Below are 21767 nucleotides of genomic sequence, written 5' to 3' on the forward strand. Positions count from 1 at the left end.
TGAGTGAGTGCCTCTCAGTCTCAGTCCTCCACATATCAAATCTCTGTGAGACTAGGCGTATCCTCTCCCACTGAGGCCAGATAAGGCAGCCCAGCTAGAAGAACATAGCCCACGTCCAGGCAACAGCTTTTGGGATAACCCCCTGCTCCACTTATTCAGGACCCACATGAAGATCAAGCTGCACATTTGCTACACATGTGGGGGAAGATCTAGGCCCAGTACATGTATGCTCTTTGGTTGGTGGTTCAGTCTCTGAGAGCCTCAAGAGTCTAGCTTAGTTGATTCTGTTGGCCTTCCTGTGGAGTTCCTATTCCCTCCAGGGCCTGCAATCCTTCCTCCTTAAATTCCACAAGAGTCTCCATGCTCTATCCACAGTTTGGGTCTCTGCATCTGTCTGAGTCAGCTGCTGGGTGGAGCCTCTCAGAAGACAGTCATGCTAGACTCCTGTCTATAAGCATAATAGAGTATCATTAATAGAGTCAGGGATTGGTGCTTATCCATGGGATAGGTCTCTAGTTGGGCCAGTCATTGGTTGGCCATTCCTTCAGTCTCTGCTCCATCCCCTGACCCTGCATTTCTTGTAGACAGGATAAATTTTGGGTTGAAAGTTTTGTGGATAGGTTAGTGTCCTATTGCTCCATTGGGGTTTCTGCCTGGCTACAGGAGGTGGCCTCTTCAGGTTCCATATCCCCAGTGTTGTGAGTCACAGCTAAGGTCACCCCCATTGATTCTTGGGTGCCACCCTTATTTCAGGTCTCTTCCTAGAGATGCCCCCACCTACCCATTCCTGTCAGTTGCAGATTTCCATTCATTCTCATGGTCATCTAGCCATCTCTCCTGTCCCTCCCCACACCTGATCCTGAACTCCCAATTCCTACCCCATCCCCTCTCTCAGTCCCCTCTCTTCATCTACCTCATGACTAGTTTATTTTCCCTTCTCATCAAGATTCAGGCAACCTTGCTTCTGCCTTCCTTCTTGTTTGTGGGGTGGAGGATGGGTAGCCTGTATTTATGGCTAATATCCACTTATAAGTGAGAACCATATGTGTCCTTTGGGTGTTGGGCTATCTCACCGAGGATGATATTCTCAAGATCCAGCCATTTGTCTGCAAAATTCATGTTGTCTTTGTTTTCAATAGCTGACTAGCACTCCATTGTGTAAATGTATCACATTTTATTATCCATTCCTCAGCTGAGAGACATTTAGGCTGTTTCCAGTTTCTAGCTATTATGAATAAAGCTGCTATGAACAGTGTTTAGCAAGTGTCTTCGTGTGATGGTGGGGCATCTTTTGAGTATATGCCCAGGAGTTGTATAGCTGGGTCTTGAGGTAGAACTAGTCCCAGTTTTCTGAGAAATTGTCAAATGGGTTTCCAGAGTGGTTGCACAAGTTTGCACTCCCACCAGCAATGGAGGAGGGTTCCCCTTGCTCCACATCCTTCTCAGCACGTGCTCTCTCTAGATTTTTTTTTTTTTAGCCATTCAGACAGGTGTAAGATGGAACCTCAGAGTTGTTTTGATTTGCCTTTCCCTGATGACTAAGGATATTGAACATTTCTTTAGTGCTTCTCGGCCACTAGAGATTCCTCTGTTGAGAATTCTCTGTCTAGCTCTGCACCCCATTTTTAAATTGGGTTATTTGGGGTGTTGGTGTTTAACTTCTTAAGTCCTTTATAATTTTGGATTTTTGATAAAGAAGACAAAGGCATACAACAGAAAAAAGAAGACATCTTCCACAAATGGTGCTGGTCTAACTGAATGTCTACATGTCTACATGACATGTCTGAATGTCTGAATGTCTACATGAAAATCAATCAATATTTATCACCCTGCATAAAATTCATGTCCAAGTGGATCAAGGAACTCAACATAAAACTGGATACACTAAATCTCATAGAAGAGAAAGTGGGAAATACCCTTGAGCACATTGGTGTAGGAGACAATTTCCTGAACAGAACACGAATGGCCTAGGCACTAAGATCAACAATTGATAAATGGGACCTCATGGAACTGTAAAGCTTCTGTAAGGCAAGGGACAGTGTCAATAGGACAAAATGGCAGCCTACAGAATGGGAAAAGATCTTCACTAACCCTACATCTGACAGAGGGAAGGCAGGAGCTTAAGCAGGTCCTGGGAGATTCCTCTAAGGGAGATCTCATTTCAAGCTTTGAGACAAGCACAGGAAAACTTGCCCTGTGGGTGGCAGTAGAGGGCAGCAGTGGGCACAGGACAAGATGTCAGATGGCCTTTTACTCCAAAGCTCCTCTGTCAATGCGCTTCCTGGGCAAGTGTCCAACATGTTCCTAACTTTTAGAGAGATAGTCTTTGCCTTAGTTAAGGTTACTATTGCTGTGAAGAGACACCATAGCCACAGCAACCCTCATAAAGAAAAACATTTAATTGGGGCTGGCTTATAATTCAGAGGTTTAGTCCATTATCAGCCTTGGTGGTACATAGGCAGACATAGTGCTGGAGAAGAGCTGGGAGTTCTACATCTTGATCTGAAAGCAGCAGAAAGTGACTGTGACACACAGGCTAGGCTTGAGCTTCTGAGACCTCAAAGCCTGCCGCCAGTGACACCCTTCCTCCAACAAGGCCACACCCACTCCAACAAGGCCACACCCACCCCAACAAGGCCACACCCACTCCAACAAGGCCATACTTCTTAATAGAAGCACTCCTTCTGAGCCTGTGGGGGACATTTTATTTAGACTATCACAGCCGTGGTAGGGTGCCTTCTCCTTTAGAAGAGCCCCGTGAATAGCTAGAAGACTTTAGGAAAGGCAGAGGCAGGAGGTCGGTCATGAAGGATATAGACACTGGTCAACCTCACACTTCACAGATGGAGGACCTTAAGATGGAAAAACCTCACATGCAAGTTTGGTTTCTTAGTTGATATCAGCGGGTTGAGAAACACCCCATATAGCTTAAGGAAGTCAGACAGCACAACCCACCCAAAGAGCTTATCCTCTGCCTATCTGAGTCTGGCATCATGCTTTGGGGACCCATGGCGAGAGCTTAATTAGGCACATGCTTCCCCAATCCACCTGAAGGTCCCCAAACCTTAGTCACTCAATTCCACCTTCAAGGGCTTTCCTTTCTTCAGTCACCATGTACATTAGTCATGGGTCTTTTGTATTCCTCTTTAATAGTCTTGTAGGCTTGTCTGAAACACAAAGGTGTACCACATACATAAAGAAACACCGCTCTCCACACTGGGAATACCAGCTACATAACCTGTACACAGTGATATGAATATGCCTCGCTAGATAACTCTAGTGTACCAACACTGCCATCTACCAAACCACCGAGTGTACATATTACATCTGGGAAACACCACTGACACTCTTCTGAAAGTAGAGAAAGTAGAAAAGAAAAGGCCCAGGGGTGCCAACCATGATCGCCTTCCTTCCAAAGTCTTTGTTTCACTGGTCCCATATCTCCGAGGACCAGGGTGAGGTGAGGAAGGTCCCAGCAGGTGTTAATCAAATTGAGGTTCATCCAAGGACAAATGGATATTTCCAAAAGGACTGGGTCTAGAATGGGGGTCTGCCTATCCTCAGCTAAACGGCTTCCTGCCTATGTCTTTGTCAGGGCAAGGTCGAGAGCAAACAGGCCTGGCTTTGTGAGAGCTAATGGATTCACATGGAAGTCAGGGGCTCTGACCTCCCGCTGTCCTGAGTGTCCCTCTCCTGCCTTTACACCAGCTCATCTTGAGTGGCAGGCAATTCTCAGCCCCCCCCACAGAGTGACCCCCCAAGGGTGAGAAGTGGCACTGAAAATTAGATTGCTATTTTTGAAGTTAAAGCCCACATCCTCTCCCTGAGCCTCTGCTTGCCTTGCTCCAAGGCCCTGCTTGGCAGACATCTGGCGAGTGCAGCCCTTCAGTGAAGGGTTCTCCTGGCTAGAATGCACGTTCAGAGATGGGGAGAGGAGGTTCTCCAGGTCAGGTTGAGAAGTTCTCTTACTCCTTAGTTGTAGAGGAGCATACACTTTGTAAAATGACCATTTCAGCCATTGTAATGGCATAGTTCCGTGGTGGAAAGCACATTAAAGCTGTCTTATAGCCAGTCTGTCACCCACCTCCAGAGCCTTTCATCTTCCCAAACGGAGACTCTGTCATCATTTAACTCTGGCACAAATCTCCTTTCCTTCTGAGCCCCAGTCACCTCAGATCTACTTTCTGTTCCTCGGAATTCAGTGACCCTTAAGAACCTCATGTGAATGGGATTCTGCAATAACTATGGCTTGTTTCACGTAGCACAATACCTTCAAGCTTCATCCACCTCGCAGCATAGGTCAGAACTTGATTTAGTTTTTAAGGTAGATAGCATTTAATTGATAGTAGTTAACGTATTGCATCTTTATTCATTAATTTCATCTCTATCTCTTTGACTCTCTGACAAACACTCTCTATTTTCATCTATCTATCTATCTATCTATCTATCTATCTATCTATCTATCTATCTATCTATCTAGAGGCAGGGAAGGAGAGACACAGACAGACAGATAGGCCAGACTCACAGATGACACTCACATTTGAATTGTTAGTACGTTTCGACCATTGTTAAGAAAGCTTCCAGGAGCATGGGTGGACAGATCAAATTACTGCTCTCAGTGCTGCTGGATGCACATCCAGGAATACATTAGGGTTTCATCATGTTGTGATCCTCTACTGAAGTTTGAGGAATCACCATTCCATTTTGGGTGGGTAGTTGTAAGATTTCTTCATTCCCTCCTAAAAAGTGTTGAGAGCCCCACTTTCCTTGCATCAACTTGTACCTCTTAGTGGCTCTGATTTGCATTTCCATAATGATTCATAATATTGATGACGTCTTCAGATGTGCTTCTTGGTCATTTGCATATTTTCATATTTCATCTCAGAACTGTCCATTCCAATCCTTTGCTCGTGGTTTAGATATTAAGTTGTTTGATTTTTTGTTGTTGTTGTTGTTGCTGCTCTTGTTGGGTTGCAGGAGTTCTTTATTTTTCTAAGTATTAACCTTGAATCAGATGTAAGATTTATAAACACTTCTCTCATCCACCCAGCTGCCTTTTTCTGCTGGTAGCTGACTATATTTGAAGGTTATTTCAGTTCTATCCTATTGGTCAATATATTCATCCTTAAGTCAGTACATTCCTGCTGCTTTATAGTAAGCTTTGCAATCAGAAGGTATGAAACATGCACGTTTATTGTTTTCAACGTCGCTGGGTCAACTCGGCATCTCTGGGTAGCCCGAGATGCCTTTTATTCACTGGCCATGGTCATTAAATGCTCTTAACAAGGAATTACATCATGTTAACTTTGCAGTCAAAGGCTTCTGTTCGCCTGGAGATAAGAGAGCATCTGCTGTACTCCAAAGTTTCAATTCCTGCCCAGTGATTCAAGGCCACTGGAAAAACATTCTGGGTTCTCCTCACATGAGCCAGTGGCAGTGGGGTCCCCCATACTGGCCGGCTTCCCTAGCGTTGCAGGGAATGTGGTCCATCAGGCATCACACACAATTAAGCAATTCAGGCACCCGTGGAGCTTGCACAGAGACTTGGCAGCCGTTCCCGCGATTGTCTCCCACTTAGAGAGGGTACCAGGGGACCTGGCATCTTCTGGAACCTATGGGAGGCTGGCAGCCACCTCTCCGACACATTTTCATTTATTATCCCTAGGAACTCAGGCTTAGCCATTCAAATGCTTTGGAGATGCTGTGAGTTTTCTGTCTTTCCATCTGCCTCTTGGCACCCCTTCCTTTATCATGAATGCCCAGCTTTCTTCCTGGAAGGGTTCTAGTGTCTTGTCTGGAATGGCTCACCCTCTCACCACCCAGACTCAGAGGGGCAGAGCAGCCACGGTGCCATCTCCACAGCTATGGAAGCCCTGGGCCGGAAGCCAAATTCAGTCTCCCACACTCGGAGGCACAGCCTCCTCCTTAGCAGCTGCCAGAGCAAACCTCTCGGGCTGACAGTGTGGGATGCAACTCCCAGGTGTTTTGAGATGGGAAAATAGCTAAGAAACACCACGTTGCAGGGATGGCTGTTTGCCTCTTTGGCTCTAATGACCAAATATGTGTCTATCTCTCTCTCTAACTAAGCCCAGGCCACTCCCAGAGTAACACTGGGGCGTCTTTCTACCCTCACCCCGCCATCTGCCACCTCAATTGGTTTCTAAGGGCTTGTATGAGCATCAGTTAGCAATAGGTTTGTGTGTATGGGGGGAGGGTTGTGTGTGATGTTTCACTTATAAAGATAGTCACAGACAGGTGCCAAGAGTTCTCTCCTGGGTGGCAGAGCTCTGGGCTCTGCTATCACTCTTCAGCCACTGTGTGACTTTGGGCAAGTCATTTGTGCTGTCTATGTTTCTGTTCCCTTGTTTTATCAAAAAGCCATACTAGATATCCCTTGAGGTCCCATACTATGCTGGGTTCTCACGTGCTCTCTTTCTGAGCTGTCCCAGGCTTCTCACTCACTGATTTCAGATCTTCCTCTGTGATGTCACCTCTGTTGTGACATTCCCAGGCACAGCACTGACCCGCAGTTGATAAGCCTGAAGCAGAGTTACACAGGCTGAGGTTGCAGGGCCAATAGGTCCTCACTGACTCAAGGATACTCAGGCTACACTCTTGAGGCTGAGGTGGGGCATGGAGCTATACTGACAGATGCAATGTAGAAATATCTGAGGTTGGTGACGTTTGACAAGATAATGACATCCCTTTGGGTATGCCCCAGCATTGGGTCTTAGAGAGTCTACCTTAGCGGTCTGTGTAGTCTGGCAGCATGAGCGAGACCCTGCTAGTGCAGCCCTTCCCTGGTGTCTTAGTCAGGGTTTCTATTCCTGCACAAACATCATGACCAAGAAGCAAGTTGGGGAGGAAAGGGTTTATTCAGCTTACACTTCCACATTTCTGTTCACCATCATAGGAAGTCAGGACTGGAACTCAAGCAGGTCAGGAAGCAGGAGCTGATGCAGAGGCCATGGAGGGATGTTCTTTACTGGCTTGCTTCCCCTGGCTTGCTCAGCCTGCTCTCTTATAGAACCAAGACTCAGGGATGGCACTACCCACAATGGGCCCTCTCCCCTTGATCACTAATTGAGAAAACGCCTTACAGTTGGATCTCATGGAGGCATTTCCTCACCTGAAGCTCCTTTCTCTGTGATAACTCCAGCCTGTGTCAAGTTGACACACAAAACCATCCACTACACCCAGCTTTCTCACTCGCCAACATACTGTTACCTCGAGTTTCCGGCCACAGTCTAGGTCCCACCCACAACATCCTAGAAAAGTAGAGATGATCATGTGGCTTAAACTAGCACTGATCCCATGCCACATGGCTTTGGGAGAAGCCCTGTCACCTGACCACGGGACAGTCCTCAGAGAAGCAGCATCACATGCTGGCCAGGCTGGGAGCTGGTCACCACCCAGGCTGTCAGAACTCTCGCTTCACAGCTCACGAACATGCCACACTCGGACACAGTCATGAGTGGGGGCAGAAGGTCCTCGTGTCGGGAGGACCCAGACTCACCTCTCCCCTGACTTCCAACTCGTACCTGTTTCCTAGGCTTCTTTAGGATCACACCTTCCAAGACATGTTTAATCATCTCTGATGGATTAGTAGTAGAGACAGCTGTGGCCAGTACTGTCACGTGCTTCACAAAGACCAAGGCGAGCTTCTTTGGGAAGCTTCTCTCAAGAAGTACAAGCGTCGTCCTCGTAGGCGGAAGGGTGGGTGGGTGGAAGGGTGGTTAGACTGCCGGTCTAATTGCCCCCATCTCTTTCCTTATGCCCAACCGAACTGTCAGGCTGAAGGCAGAAAGTGGCCCATACCCTCAGGACAGGTGGAAAAAGATTGGGTTAGCTCTCACCAATACTATTTCTCTTGGGTGTTTCATCAGGTCACTAGGCATCTGTGCTGTGCCATAGCGCGATCGGCACACCGAGCTATGTGTACACGGTGTCCCAGTGAGACTGTGTCAGGCCTGGTACCCTGGGTGTATCTCATGAGAGGAAGGATTAAATGGTGGCTGTGGTCAGCACAGGAAGGGTCAATACGGTTAGCAAACTGTATTGACCAGCAGTGGGTCATGGCCTCCCAGAGGACTGTGTGGCACCTACACCTACACTGAATGACAGTTGCTAGGTGACTGATGCAAAGAAGCAACCATGAGGCTCTGCCAAGGAAATGAGTGGTTATGGCCTTTCTCACGTTCCTCTGGCTACCACTGAATAATTAAATAATTGTATCGGGTGCCAGGGAATAAAACCATAGAGTAATCGAATCACTCCCTTTAAGATCTAACACTGGGTCAGAAGGCATCCGAAATGGATGTGCACCCCAAATCCTGGCGTTGGCTTTTCCAAGCCAGTAGAGATGGGACTCGGGGCATATCACAGCTTCTCCACCATATATGTCTCCTCTGGAGAATGGCTGGACCGGGCGTTCTGGGGTTCAGTAAGTGTAGAACATGGTTGTGTGTAGGGCGGGAAGAGACGGGCTTTGATGCTCCTCCCCTGCCATAAGCACTTCTCCATCATTGCTTCCCATCCTCTCATCCCACGATCCTCTCTTCTCTGCGGTCAGAGCCTAGCTGTCCCAGTCCATTGTCAGCACGGACATGAGCAGACGCTAGAGAGCTGTGCTGTTCACATGTGAACACTCGGCGCTGTCCTTTGAACCTGAAACGTTCCTGATAGGTTCACATTTTGAACACCTGCTCCCCAGCTGATGTTGCTGGTTTGGGGAGCCATGGAGGTGGAGTCAAGCTGGCAGAGGTGGATCACAAGAGGAGGGCCTTTGAAGGTTATATCTGGCCCCTGCTTTCTGGTTCACTGGGATGCGAGCAGCCTCCATCACGTGGTCCTACCTCCACACACTGAGCTGTGCTGCCGAGCCTCCCTTACCATGGAGAACGCTAAGAACCCTCTGAGACAGTGAACCCAGGTAAATCTCTCTTCCTTGATGCTGCTTCTGTCAGGCTGCGCAGTCACAAGGACCCAGAAGTCACTAACACAGAGGCAGTACCAGCGTGGAGGTGGCAGCTGGCCTGTCTCCTTCCTTCTCCCACATTCGGAACCATTCTGGTTCTTGTGGCTGAGACACAGTCTGCAGCTTTTAGCCCCGCCCCCCGGACCCCCCCCCCCCCCCCCCGAATTAGGACTCTGGGTGCCGCCAACCCTTCTAGGATCCCGGCAGACTAAAGACAACTGTGGATGGGCTCTCGGCCTCCACAACATCTGGAGCTCACAGGGAGGAGAACCTCTCTTCTCCTCTCTCCTCCCCCTCTCTCTGACATTTCCCCATCACCCAACTTCAAACCTTGCCAGGGCTCTGTTGGCTGCGGGTGCCACTTGAGAGAAGCTTGACATTCCTTGCCACCCTGTGGCGGGGGCTCCATTCCCACAGGGACAGGGAAAGGGCTTTGGGCAGGGAGAGTGAGCCAGGCCCGAAACATTCGCCTCCCCTGACCTCACAGTAGCTGCCCGCCCACCCCATCTGCTCCCACCTCGCACTGCAGAAGCTTCATCGCCGGAAAGAGTGGGAAGAGAGAACCGCTCACAATGAGGCTCTGGTGAGGCAGAAAAGAGAATTTTAGGACTAAATGGGATTTTTATCAACTCCTCCTCCACTTTACAGAAGAGAAAAATGGAAACCCAGGAGAGCCAAGCAACTCGCTGTTGGCTGTTGGTCACAGCCCCACTGTGGGGCAGAGCAGGAGGCCTGGGCTCACAATGTTGGCTCACACTGCTCTTAAGCACACTCATTCAGCGACGGGATGAATGAAATGTTTTGCTATTTCGATGTGTCAAATCCTGGGCTCACAGTGATGTATGCAACTCTCTCTCTACAAGCTTAGACACTTCCAAGGACAGAGTGTCATTAGCCACGGTGCAGAACGTGGGTGTGGCTCAGGCTAATGGGAGCATGAAGAAAGTGGAATCAGGAGGGCTTCATGGCGGAGGTGTAGCTCGGGCTGAATTCGAGGTGGGAAGGCCTTTGCTAGGCTTCCAACCGAATGAGAGCTCTTGGGAAAACTGCACTCTCTTGACTGTGCCTTGCCCGTACTCTCCAGCCCCAGCATCCCTGAGGCTTCGTCTCTTACCAGGACCGCAGCCAGCTAGCTACAGGCTGCTTCAGTCAAGCAGCCAGAACCTTCCCAGAAGGCATGAAATTACAGATTTTCTTCAAACTTGGTTATTTTGATTTTTGTTTGTTTGTTTGTTTTTTCGAGACAGGGTTTCTCTGCATAGCCCTGGCTGTCCTGGAACTTGCTCTGTAGGCCAGGCCGGCCTCTGCCTCCTTAGTGCAGGGATTAAAGGCAAGTATCACCAACCACTTTCCACAGTTATTTTTAATTCTTAAATAGGTATTTTGAAAACAATTCCTTCATTTATGGAAATAGAAGATTTTCTATTCTACATTTTGTACCCAAGAAAAGAGGAACTTTTGGTCAGACTCTGCCTTGGCCTGAACCCCGTTGTCCAGTCCCCGCCAGTGGCTTCCTGGTAGCCCCTCTTGGCTTCCAGGTGAGGGGTGGAGTGACCTCAGTGAGAATCTCAGAAAGGTGCCTCCTTCTTAGGGTCTGGAACTCCACCCTAGACTTTGAGTCTCTGTCTTCCACCACCCAGTGTTCAATCCCCCTTCCAGCCTCCTGGAGAGCTTTGGTGTCAAAGCCAACGCAAGACACAGGAAATTGGCAGCCGTTCTCAAGGGTTTCTTTCAAACTAGAAGCTAAGGCTACAGTATTGACCATAGGCGACTTTGTTCTTTAGTTCTAATGCTAGGAAAAAGCATGGTCTACCAACTCAAAGTACTGAAAAATGTGTACAAAAATAATTAAAGTGTTTATTATTTTGTTATTTGAAGAGAGTAGTAGGTAATTTTTGTTTGGTACTTATGACAGGCATAATTTTAACTAATTGTCTATCATCTATCTATTTATCTAAATATCTATCTATCATCTATCATTTGTCTATCTCTATCAATCTATCATCTATCACCTATCATCTCTATCTATCTATCTATCTATCTATCTATCTATCTATCTATCTATCTATCTATAATCTGCCTATTTATTTATCATCTATCTATAATCTGTCTATCTATCTATCTATCTATCTATCTATCTATCTATCTATCTATCAATCATCTGTCTATTTATTTATCATCTGCCTATCTATTCATCTATCTATCATCTGTCTATCCATCAATCTGTCTGTCTATCTATCATCTATTTATTTATCACCTGTCTATCTATTCATCTATCTATCTATCTATCTATCTATCTATCATCTGTATATTCATCTGTATATCCATCAGTCTATCTATCTATCTATCTATCTATCTATCTATCTATCTATCATAAAATACATTTAATATTCAGTGACCCACGAGGAAAGCATTACTATTCCCTCCATGTGTAGGTGATATTTTTGGAGTAACCCCTCTGTAAACATGGAGCTAGGAGTAGTTCCAGTGCTGGAAACCAATCCCTGTGCAAGATTGCTATGCAATCACCCTTTGATGAATTTGTTTTCTGTTCTTTTTTCCCCCAAAATTTGGATTCATTATTGTATTAGAGTAATATATTAATTTAGACTGAGGCTTGTAAGCATGTTTTTACTCAATGCTGCCATACAGTGAAGCCATTTTGAACAAATTATAAAAACCTCAGAGTTACCCATAATGCATTGCTGTCATATTATAGAAAGAAATCAATAAAGTTCTTCCTGGTGATAGCATTTGATCAAGAGTGAGCTCAGACTTGAATTCTTCTCTTGGCTATTCCTGTGTTTTCCAGTGTCCCTGCCTGTCTCTTGGGTGGGTCTGAATCTGTCAAATGCTTGCCCAATGCTGCCTTATCTGTCCCTATATGTTGAGTCTGTGTCTGCATGTCTGTCCTTAACAAAGAGCTTTGCTCTGTATTGAATAGCACAGAAAACATCACACAGTGGTGGATTGAGGGACACTTTACTGAAATCCTTAACCAAGTTTTACAAAGGATTAAATATTGACTACAGCTGTCCACAGTTGACCCAGATATCAAACGAACCCATGCTATCAAGTGATGTCCATATAGTTAGTGTGTTCAACACTGAATGATAATATTCATTTTATAAGGAGTTTTTCAACCTATATTTGCTAGTTTCAGCAAATGGTTATCATAACACACATGCACACATGGGCATTCCACTTGGTCAAGGACGTAGAAGGATCTATAACGTAAGATTAAGGCTATGCCTTAGCTTAGGTGTAGAGATTGACTACAGGGGAAATCCAAGGCCAGCAAGGTTGGTCCTTACCTTGTTCTCTTAAAGGCAGGCTAATCAGATGGGCTGAGCACACTGTAGAAAGCCAGTCCTTCCCATGAGGGGAAGACCATCACAGCTCACCCACCTCCTATCTTGTATATTTTAGTATTCTTTTTTTTTCCATTTTTTATTAGGTATTTAGCTCATTTACATTTCCAATGCTATACCAAAAGTCCCCCATACCCACCCACCCCCACTCCCCTACCCACCCACTCCCCCTTTTTGGCCCTGGCGTTCCCCTGTACTGGGACATATAAAATTTGCAAGTCCAATGGGCCTCTCTTTCCAGTGATGGCCGACTAGGCCATCTTTTGATACATATGCAGCTAGAGTCAAGAGCTCCGGGGTACTGGTTAGTTCATAATGTTGTTCCACCTATAGGGTTGCAGATCCCTTTAGCTCTTTGGCTACTTTCTCTAGCTCCTCCATTGGGAGCCCTGTGATCCATCCATTAGCTGACTGTGAGCATCCACTTCTGTGTTTGCTAGGCCCTGGCATAGTCTCACAAGAGACAGCTACATCTGGGTCCTTTCAATAAAATCTTGCTAGTGTATGCAATGGTGTCAGCGTTTGGATGCTGATTATGGGGTGGATCCCTGGATATGGCAGTCTCTACATGGTCCATCCTTTCATCTCAGCTCCAAACTTTGTCTCTGTAACTCCTTCCATGGGTGTTTTGTTCCCAATTCTAAGGAGGGGTATAGTGTCCACACTTCAGTCTTCATTCTTCTTGAGTTTCATGTGTTTAGCAAATTGTATCTTATATCTTGGGTATCCTAGGTTTGGGGCTAATATCCACTTATCAGTGAGTACATATTGTGTGAGTTCCTTTGTGAATGTGTTACCTCACTCAGGATGATGCCCTCCAGGTCCATCCATTTGGCTAGGAATTTCATAAATTCATTCTTTTTAATAGCTGAGTAGTACTCCATTGTGTAGATGTACCACATTTTCTGTATCCATTCCTCTGTTGAGGGGCATCTGGGTTCTTTCCAGCTTCTGGCTATTATAAATAAGGCTGCTATGAACATAGTAGAGCATGTGTCCTTCTTACCAGTTGGGGCATCCACCTCACACAAGTCAGAATGGCTAAGATCAAAAATTCATGTGACAGCAGATGCTGGCGTGGATGTGGAGAAAGAGGAACACTCCTCCATTGTTGGTGGGATTGCAGGCTTGTACAACCACTCTGGAAATCAGTCTGGCGGTTCCTCAGAAAATTGGACATAGTACTACCGGAGGATCCAGCAATACCTCTCCTGGGCATATTTTAGTATTCTTAAGAGTTCCGTGCTTCTTGTAGGCACACTGAGCAGAACGATTCCTTTCCTGTAAACTATGGTGTGCAGCGATCACCAAGGTAGGGCCACCATTGGCACACGTCCAGACTTCTGCAAGTATGATATGTCAATCAGTTGACTCGCAGAAGGGCCGAGCAAAGTTCTGGTTCCCCCTGCCGCAGATGAGCAGTATCTGGGTGATAAACCATAGCCAAGTAGAGAAGTCAGGACAGGGCGGTGGTTCCTGAGGGAGGAGTGCGGGTGCTTAGGAAAGCACGCTCAGAACACCAGATGTCGGAACGAGGGCGAGTGCCCACCAAGGAACAAGTGCACAGGGCTTCGCAGAGCTTGCTCGGGAGCTGGCTGAGGTGGAGGGAGCAAGGTGAATTGCAATCATTGGAAGGTTCTACACTAGGTTCTAACATGCCAGAGTATTGTATTGCCAAAGTATTGTATGTTACAAAGTATTGTAACATATGCTACATTGTATTGCTAACAATGTAGCATGTGGTACAACTAATTGGGAAATATTGGGAACAACTATTAAAGACCAAGTGATAGTTTATCATATATCTATGTACATATTTATATGTATATATATATATACACATATATGTATATATATATTAATGTGTGTGCAGGCACATGTATGCATGTGAATATGGATACTAAAAGTTTTTTTTGGGGGGGGTCTGGTGCTTGCCAACTGGGCTAGGCTGGCTAGCTGGTGAGCCCCAGAGATCTGCCCACCTTTGCCTCCCAAACACCAGCTTATAGACACCACGTTTTGCTCTTTTATGTGGGTGTTGGGGTGTGTGTGTGTGTGTGTGTGTGTGTGTGTGTGCGCGCATGCGCGCGTGCGCACAAACTCAGGTCCTTATGCATGCAAGGCAAGCACTTCATTGAGTCATCTCTCCCTCTCCCCAGTGATGTTTCAGTCAATGCACTGTCAACCAGGCTGTGGTGAGATTAAACGCAAAGCCTGTGTTTGAGTATGTGAGTGCCAACGGGCTCCACAGATGCCAGGAGTTCAGGAGTGGGTGCACTGTGGGCTTGGGAGTCTGTGTTTCTGAAGGAGGTTGGTGTGTGAGCTGAGATGACATACTTGTTCAGATCTCTTGAGTTCCAGTTTAGGTCTAACCCTTTCTCAAGTATGGTCAAGTTTCCTTTTCTTTCTTCCTTTCCTTTCCTTCCTTCCTTCCTTCCTTCCTTCCTTCCTTCCTTCCTTTTTTTCTTTCTTTCTTTCTTTCTTTCTTTCTTTCTTTCTTTCTTTCTTTCTTTCTTCCTTCCTTCCTTCCTTCCTTCCTTCCTTTCTTTCTTTCTTTCTTTCTTTCTTTCTTTCTTTCTTTCTTTCTTACATTATTAACATTTTGTGAACTTTTTTATTATATATTTTCTTTATTTACATTTCAAATGTTATCCCCTTTTTTGGTTTCCCCTCTGAAAATCCCCTTCCCCTATCCCCTCCTCCCTCCCCACCCCCCACCCAACCCCACTCACCAACCCACCCACTCTCGCTTCCTGACCCTGGCATTCCCCTACACTGGGGCATAGAGCCTTCACAGGACCAAGGGCCTCTCCTCCCATTGATGACCAACTAGGCCATCCTCTGCTACATATGCACTAAGAGCCACAAGTTCCACCATGTGCTTTCTTTGGTTGGTGGTTTAGTCCCTGGGAGCTCTGGGGGTATTGGTTAGTTCATATTATTGTTCCTCCTATGGGGCTGCAAACCCCTTCAACTCTTTGGGTCCTTTCTCTAGCTCCATCATTGGAGACCTTGTGCTCAGTCCAATGAATGGCTGTGAGCATCCACTTCTGTATTTGTCAGGTACTGGCAGAGTCTCTCAGGAGACAGCCTTATCAAGCTCCTGTCAGCAAGCACTTGTTGGCATCCACAATAGGGTCTGAGTTTGGTGATTGTATATGGGATGGATCCCTATACACACTTTGGTCTTCCTTATTCTTGAGTTTCATGTGGTTTGTGAATTGTGTCTTGGGTATTCCAAGCTTCTGGGCTAATATCCATTTATCAGTGAGTGCACATCATGTGACTTCTTTTGTGATTGGATTACCTCACTCAGGATGATACCCTCCAGATCCATCCATTTGCCTAGGAATTTCATAAATTCATTGTTTTTAATAGCTGAGTAGTACTCCATTGTGTAAATGTACCACATTTTCTGTATCCATTCTGCTGTTGAGGGACATCTGGATTCTTTCCAGCTTCTGGCTTTTATAAATAAGGCTGCTATGAACATAGTGGAGCATGTGTCCTTATTACATGTTGGAGCATCTTTTGGGTATATGCCCAGCAGTGCTATAGCTGGGTCCCAGGCAATACTATGTCCAATTTTCTGAGGAACTGCCAGACTGATTTCCAGAGTGGTTGTACAAGCTTGCAATCTCACCAACAATGGAGGAGTGTTCCTCTTTCTCCATATCCTCACTAACATCTGCTGTCACCTGAGTGTTTGATCTTAGCTATTCTGACTGGTGTGAGGTGGAATCTCAGGTTTGTTTTGATTTGCATTTCCCTGATGACTAGGGTCTCCCCATCATTTGTATGTGGCATAGTTATGGTCTGTAGAGTTGCTTTCGCAGACTGTGACACTTGGCAGAGACAATTTTAGGGAGGAAGGCTTTAGTCTGGCTCACAGTCTGTGATTTAGTCTGTGCTCTCAAGAGAACAGTCCATCATGGTGAAGAAGGACTGGCTGTAGGCAGTCCTGTGGCTCTGGGAGACTGAGGCGGCTGCTTGTCACAAGGCCCTGACCAGGACACAGAGATGGCTCAGGACATAACAAAGACCAAGCTACAGCCTTACTGCCAACCTCAAAACAGCTAGGGCCCAACTGCTAAAGTACAGGAGGCCATAGCGGGATGTTCTACATACAAACTACAGCGGGGTCCATTGCTGTGGGGATTGAGATGACAGGTGTGACTGGCCCTTCAAAGGCCCTTAGTACAAAGAGACCCTTGATTGGGGATGTCTACAATAGCAACAAGGTAGAGACCATTTTAAGGAAAACAGAACACTGCTCAAGAGAGAGTAAGGAAGGGCATTGTGGGAAAAACAAAGGAAGGGGCCCCGGCTCTCTGAACCCAGGAGTTGCCAATGCACATGTGGGGAGTATGGCGAAGTCTAACAAGGAGATAATGGGAAACATCTGAATCTGATAGAGATAGGAGACACTGGGACAGGTTCAGGGTCAGGGTCAGGGTCAGGGGTAGGGAGAAGGGTCTCTGGCTGAATTCTAGGGCCAGTGGCGATGGATAACATGGCCACCTGTGCACCCAGCTTTCCTGACCTGCACAGGGTAGAGCAGAGTCAGCTTCGTCTGGCTGGGAAAGAACAGTCCACCCTTCCAGGGAGCCTTCCACGACACATACCCCTTCTCTCCCTGCGAATTTTCATCGCCTCCTCTGCACAGCCTGTGATTTCTCCCTTCCAGCGCCTCAGCTGGTGTCTGCTACAGGCTGTGAAATCAGCCAGGCCCCCAGAGGCTGAGTCGCAGGTCCAGGTCCAGGTCCAGGACTGGGGATACTTGGGTGGAAGAGAAAGACGGGGTTACTCGTGACTATTTCTCAAAACCAACCAAACAAAAAACCCAAAACAAAAACAACAACACACCTGACCACATGGACGGTTCCAGCCTAGGCTTAGTTAGTGTCAGTGTGAGAACCCTTTCCAGGGCCGCAAGGCTCAGAGACAGGCATGCACTCAACATGTGGTAAGAGCATGCCCAGCAGCAGCCTCACGGGTACTTTTGCACCAGGAGCAGGGAGCCAGGTTCTTATCACCGAACCTCCCCCTCCGCCAGGGTGCTCTCTGGAGATGTGTTGTGTCGCTGCTGCTGTGTGCTGACTGTTCCAGACAGCGCAGGGGAGGCTGTGGGGGCGGCTGGCACACCCGGCTTAGGCAGCTAGGGCTTGCCAGCTTCTGCCTTTTCGGGAAGCCCACGCAGGCGCTTCCGCTGGCCTTCAGGCAGTTCTTGTGCCTCTACATCCAGCCCGCAGAGAGGAAACGGGGCAAGGCCAGGCCTGTGTGTGTGTGTGTGTGTGTGTGTGTGCCTGTGTGTCTCCGCCAAGCAGGACAGGGAGACTATGAGGTACAGCTGTCTTTAAACAGACTGACTGTATAGCACAGCTTAGGCCGAGAGGTTGCTTTGGAAAGCATTATACATGATTTCAAGGCGGGCTCTGCATCTCTCCTTTGTGCGCTGTTCAGAGTAACACTCGATTGAATGTGGCCTTTCTGAGCTTGCACTGACCTTTAGCAAAGGGAGGCCATTGCCCTTGTGGTAGAGTTGGTGGCCTAAGATGGATTCTTAGCCACACAACTTTGTAATGAGACAGCTCCTATCAGCTCTAGGTTTGTCCAGCAGATGGCGCCAGAGTGACTCGAGGAAATGATTCTTATTCGCAGATAACTTCTGCATGGGCTATGGTAACCCAGCCGAAAGAGCAGAGTCAGTTTTGGAAGAATTTTACAAGAAGCACACCAAGTGAACAAGTCACAAGCCAATTCTAGAGCTGGCTCAAAGGGCAGTTCCCAGACCCTGTCCAGTGTTGGCTCACCTCTGTTTCCAACTCCGCCACTGCTCCGTGCTAGCTCTGAGCCAGGCCAGAGATGAAAGGCAGGGTGTGTGTGAAACGGGGCGCATTGGTGCTGTTGTGTGTCAGTCATAGTGTATTTCCAGACTTAGCCTCTACTGCATGCTGCATGGTGGGCAGAGAGAGCTGGCCCCTAACTGTCATCACCCCAGGGACATGTGCCATCCTTTCAGAAAAAGGGACTCACTCCCCTGGGATGCTCAGTTTGGATCAGATGACTTCAGAGATGTGCAAGAGCTCTGTCAGCCGCCAAGTCCTGCTTGAGTGCTTAGTGCCATTCACTCAAGAAGACAGGTCACCACGGCATCGCCACAGATGCGACCTGTCCTCAGGGATTCTCTTCCAGCTCTTTCTTTGTAACTCCATAACTTCTCCCTGCTTTACCACTTCCTCCTGGCCTTTGGGCAGGGTTTCTTCAGGCCTTCTATGTACCTCCCCTTCATTCTGGACAATTTCAGGTTGTCACATTGACTGTCTTATTAATGGGCCAATCTCACGGTGAATTCTACATCCAAAAGTCCACGTGTTAGTTTTTGACTTCTGTGTGACAAATCACTTGATAGAACTAACTTGAGGGAGGCAGGGCTTGCGGGCTCTCAGGATCAGGAGATTTCTCCTCATCATGATAGGGAAGACATCAAGGAGTGGCTGGTGGAGGCTCCTTACACAGCAGCTGACTGGGAAGTCGAGAGCCGCAAGCAGATACCTATCGCTCTGAAGACCTGTCCCCAGCGATGTGCCTCTGCAACCTAGTGGCCACGTGTCGCCAGGGTTTTTACACAAAACCTCTCAAAACAGCACTAGCAGCTGGGGACCAAGTGTTCAAGATGTGACCCTGTAGGGAGACATCTGACATTCAAATGTAGCATCGTGTGTGGCCATGTCTGCTTGTGGAGGAAGGCTCCCGCATGCTGCGCCGTTTGCTTTTGTTCAGACATGCTCTTTTGTCAATATTGCACTGAGTCACCACTTAGGGTTGCACTGGGGCACTGTGCCCTCGGGGCCTTGTTTTGGAAACTGGCAACTTAGCATGAAGACCTGCTGGAGAGCCAGGGTGTAGCCAGAGGAGGTGTATAGATGGAAGAGGTGTGTAGACAGAGGAGGTGAACAGCCCTGAATAATCCCCAGTGCCCACTTATGGGATCTTTAAAATAATAGGGTTGCAAAGAGAACCTCCTTATCCCTGTGGCCATTCTCCTCAGACGGTGTGACTAGCAGCCACCCAATAGCAAAAGTCTGCTGTTTACCCAGGACTCACAACCCCACTGTGCCATAGAAAGCTCTGGAGAGGCCAGAAGAGGGCCTGCCTCTTTTCTCCCAGAGTGTTCACTTCACTTCCTGTTCCCTGGGCTCAGATCTACTGTTACTTCAGCTGGGAAGGCCCTGAAGCTTCTCCCAGTTCTGAGCTCTTGAGCCCTGACTTTGGCTTCTCTCTGCTTGCTTCATTCTGGCTGGATATCCTGCCTCTCCACTCCCCTGAGGACGGGTACAGTGTTCCTGTAGGCCTCTTACGGCTCCTGCATCCCAGACTCTCCTTGTGCTGGTGAGGTCATGGCAATGGAGATCAGATGGTCTACACCTCCTAAAACATGTCCTATCCGGCACTTTCCAGATTTCCTTTTAAACTGATGGCTTCCTTAATCCCTTGGCTTCTTCACCCATGGCATTTCTGCTACAGTGTCTCTGACACATGACTCTCCACCCAACTGTGTGGCACATAGTAATTTCTTAGGTGTCTCTAGGGATGGGAGACTCACCCAAAGGGCACCCCATTCCTTTGCTGCCTTTTTTTTTTTGGCTATTCAAAAAGCTTTAAGAATTAAAATTGTCCTCCTTGTCATCTGGCCCAGTGATGGAGGTCTGTGCACTGGAATGATTCAGAACCCACTTTCTGCCTCTTTTCCTACCTCTGCCCCACAATGCCTGGGTACTTGTGAGATGACACTGCCTCTCCTTTACTGCAAGGTGCCTGGAAGCAGCCTTTAGAAGCCCCCTTGGGCTTCCACCTGACACCACCAGCTGCAGTGATCTGCCATCTTGCCACCACTAAGCAGGCTCAGGGAACCATAGAGTGGAACTGGCCAAGGTTGTATGGTGGTTTGAGTGAGATGCCTCCATAGACTCAGGCTGTTTGAGGAGGCTTAGGGGCTGTGGACTTGTGAGAGGAGTTATGTCACCACAGATGAGCTTTGAGAGTTTGAAGACTGGCATCATTTTTACTTTTCTCACCTTGCTTCCTGTTTGTGGTTTGAGACCGATCCTTCTCGACTCATAAGACCACACTAATTCTGTCTTCTGTATTTTTCTTTGGTCTTGGCATGTTTTTACAGCAATAGGAAAGTACCTAAGAGAGGTTATGAATCAGACCAATTTCCCAGAAAGCCTTCTTGACAAGGAGAGAGCAACCAAGGCTGTTTGGAGCTTCTAAGAGGAGATGAGAATAGACTCAGTCAGCTTTAACTAAGGTCTTCCTTATAAACCACACAACCTAGAGGCACTCATGGAAATCTGGGAGTCATGGTATCTGTCTTTCCATTGACTTTACAAGCAGCTCAAGGCCCAAGTGTCAAGCCAGTTCCCATAGGCTCCCTGGGCCTGGCCTCTTCTGAAGGGCTGTGGTTCCAGCTGCTGTCTCGGGGTATTCATGGCTATAAAAGAGGACATAGACCCTGACAGCAGCTGTTCCTTCTGCAGCTTCAGTTTGGGACAAGGATCAGAGGATCCCTGCTCATTCCTTTGTGGGCTTTGCTTGGGTGAGGCTTGTGGAGAGGAGACATTGTCTCTTATAGGCTTGATGTTCTCACCAGCAAAGAACAATCGGCATGCACTGGAGGGGTAGGGGTGTCCTCTCTGCACCCTTTTCAGGCAATGCGTCACCTCTCCAGGCTGAGGTACCGGAGGAGGGAAATGGACAGCCTTAGATTTTTCTCCATAGTCCTTTGCCCTCAACAACTTCCTGGGAACTTCAAGTTTCAGGAAATTGGATTCAGTTTGCATTCCAATATGCTGCACTAAGGGGTATGGAAGGGAGAGAAGAAGGGAGGGAGGGAGGGAGGGAGGGAGGGAGGGAGGGAGGGAGGGAGGGAAAATGTCCTGAATGTATCTATGTATCCCCCCTTATATGTGTCAGAAGAAATGAGTGGCTTGCATACAGGCAACAGTAGACAGGACAAGACAGTCAGTGGCAAACCTCAGTGTCATCACACAGACATCAGCAGAGTTGGAGAAGACAGAGGACAAACACCTTTGGAGGCTGGAGGTGGAGGGCAGGGAGGAGTCTAGGGAAGCAGTGAGCAGAAGGGCCAGCATTCTGGGACATGGCTGGAATCACTAGTTTTTAATCAGCTTAGCAAAGTGAGCATAGCATATTTGATAGGAATGATTTCTTCTGCCGCATGTAAACTAGAAAGCCATGTAGGAAGGGAGAAGGGAAGGGAGAGTTGTCTTAGACCTCCATGCTGTTGCCATCCAAGAAAACCTGGAAGCATCTCCTTGCCCTAACCATACACATTATCTTCTGGCCTTTATCCCCTACCCTACAGCAGGCTCCTGATGGTGAGACCTGACCGG

The 21767-nt window shown here is 47.5% G+C and overlaps 1 protein-coding gene across 2 annotated transcripts in view; it reads left to right on the top strand.

Moving 5' to 3' along the window:
- Positions 1-21767, top strand: part of Loxhd1 (lipoxygenase homology domains 1) — a 161275-nt gene that overhangs the window by 17506 nt on the left and 122002 nt on the right. The window lies entirely within an intron of this gene.

This window comes from Mus musculus, chromosome 18 (assembly GCF_000001635.26).
Source record: "Mus musculus strain C57BL/6J chromosome 18, GRCm38.p6 C57BL/6J".
In the NCBI taxonomy this organism is placed as follows: domain Eukaryota; kingdom Metazoa; phylum Chordata; class Mammalia; order Rodentia; family Muridae; genus Mus; species Mus musculus.